We start from the raw sequence: 2,465 nt of genomic DNA, 5'->3' as shown, positions 1-2,465 counted from the left end.
TGTTTTAGGTCATATAAACAGGTTCCACAACTGAGAAAATGAGAGATGTTTTTAATCTTTATATTTTAATTTCTACTTTGTGATCTCGCAAAGAAAAGGTTATTGTGATTTGATATTCAAAATGTTTTTGTTTTGTGAGATAACAAATGTATTCATTAAACGTGTATTGATTTCTTGCAGGTAAGAGACAACCCAAAGTATTAAATTTTACTTGGCCCACTCAAATGGTTGAATAAGTTGTATTAATTATAAGAATTATCTTCAACGAGTTGCACCTAGTTCATCAGGAAAATGCAAACACAAAGCAAATTTGTATCATTTATTCATATGATTTGTGATTTCAACACCAATGTGGATGAGAATCTATTCACATTCCTTCTTTTCCTTTTGGCAATACTTGAGCCAAAAGGACCAATAAAGATATACAACAATTACACAAAGTTCCAATGGAACCAAGTCCAACCCACTACCTTGGAGAATTCATCATTGGGATCCATAAAGGATGACTCTCACCAATCAACCATCTTACACAAGTCTAAAGTAAATTGCAATGCTTATTTTGATGGCATTCAGACCCTTTCTCTTATGACATCCTGGACATTTTTTCAGGAAAACACAGATGAAAAATGATAAAGAATGAATATTGGATGCAACAACATATTGCATCAGGCTTTTAAGGCAAGCGGTCAAGTGAATCCCTAATTGCTTTTCGGAATGCATCATTGTGAAGTATATAAATGACGACACGTGGCCCCCAGTGACCCATCTCACTTCTGACCCTGGCCAAGCTCGTTGAAGTTCTAAAATAGAGTGCCTGGGAATGTAACCATCATCCTGAAGATCACAAGAGCTAGGTTTTAACGATCATAATTTAATAGCCATTGATGCTTATTGAGTTCATCACTTCCATGAAATAAGTATTTTGTAAATCGCATATATTGTTATAAGCATAAAAACATTGATAACGCAACAAACTTACAGTGGCTGCAACAAAAAATCACTGCTGATGGGCTTTTTCGGAATGGGAAATTGTGTAACATCAGTTAATGATAGCACCGAGTGCATGCGTTCCCTCATTTCCTCAATGGTCATTCCGACACTGTCCCAAAGAAGTCCCACGAAGTCCCACGAGGACACTAGAGAATTAATCCTACAACTCACATCCCTTAAGGATCTGTTTTCTCAATCAAACAAAATATATATATGATAGAAGAGAGTTCCTCCCCACTAAACTCTCGAGTTGCCAAAGTACCTTCCTACAAAGAGAAAGCAGCCTTAGAGAGAAAGTTTGCTCGTGTTGAATTACTTGAAAATATACATGGAGATGAAATTATATGGATATTTTACCTCTATAACTCTATGCAAGATAGGTTCCAAAGCCATATTAGTGATTTGACACTCACCATTTGATCAATCCATCAACAATTTAGAGTGGCCCGGCACTTGCAAATCTTCTATACCTATAGTTCTTTTCAACAAGATCCAAAAGCCTCAGCTCTATTATTGGGCCCAAGCCTAGCTCCATGTTCCAATGAAAAAGCAGCCTTCGAGAGAAAATTTGCCCTTGTGTTGAATTACTTGAAAATATACATGGAGATAAAATTATATGGATATTTTACCTCTATAACTCTATGCAAGATAGGTTCCAAAGCCATATTAGTGATTTGACACTCACCATTTGATCAATCCATCAACAATTTAGAGTGGCCCGGCACTTGCAAATCTTCTATACCTATAGTTCTTTTCAACAAGATCCAAAAGCCTCAGCTCTATTATTGGGCCCAAGCCTAGCTCCATGTTCCAATGAAAAAGCAGCCTTCGAGAGAAAATTTGCCCTTGTGTTGAATTACTTGAAAATATACATGGAGATAAAATTATATGGATATTTTACCTCTATAACTCTATGCATGATAGGTTCCAAAGCCATATTAGTGATTTGACACTCCATCAACAATTTAGAGTGGCCCGGCACTTGCAAATCTTCTATACCTATAGTTCTTTTCAACAAGATCCAAAAGCCTCAGCTCTATTATTGGGCCCAAGCCTAGCTCCATGTTCCAATGAAAAAGCAGCCTTAGAGAAAATTTGCCCTTGTGTTGAATTACTTGAAAATATACATGGAGATAAAATTATATGGATATTTTACCTCTATAACTCTATGCATGATAGGTTCCAAAGCCATATTAGTGATTTGACACTCATTTGAGCAATCCATCAACAATTTAGAGTGGCGATTTGACACTCATTTGAGCAATCCATCAACAATTTAGAGTGGCCCGGCACTTCCAACTCTTCTATACCTATAATTCTTTTCAACAAGATCCACAATGCAAAAGCCTCAGCTCTATTATTGGACCCAAGCCTAGCTCCATGTTCCAATGAAAAAGATGAATCACCCCAACCCACACTTACCTAGAGACTCTTGACTGGAACCATTAAAAAAAACTCAATCTAACAAAAAAAAA

The 2,465-nt window shown here is 36.5% G+C and overlaps 1 long non-coding RNA gene across 1 annotated transcript; it reads right to left on the bottom strand.

Annotated features, from left to right (window-relative positions):
• Positions 1–302: 302 nt before the first annotated feature.
• Positions 303–1,550, bottom strand: LOC149153501 (uncharacterized). The gene is made up of 2 exons (XR_016263553.1): positions 980–1,550; positions 303–834 (listed from the first exon to the last, which is right to left on the bottom strand). It is a non-coding gene; the product is annotated as an uncharacterized LOC149153501 (long non-coding RNA).
• Between the last annotated feature and the right edge of the window lie 915 nt (positions 1,551–2,465).

This window comes from Pinus tabuliformis, chromosome 9, assembly GCF_031772625.1.
Source record: "Pinus tabuliformis cultivar Carrire ecotype Pingquan chromosome 9, CPIR1, whole genome shotgun sequence".
Taxonomy (NCBI): Eukaryota; Viridiplantae; Streptophyta; class Pinopsida; order Pinales; family Pinaceae; genus Pinus; species Pinus tabuliformis.
The sequence above is the reverse complement of the archived record's forward strand: the minus strand, read 5'-3'. Positions and strand labels throughout refer to the sequence as shown.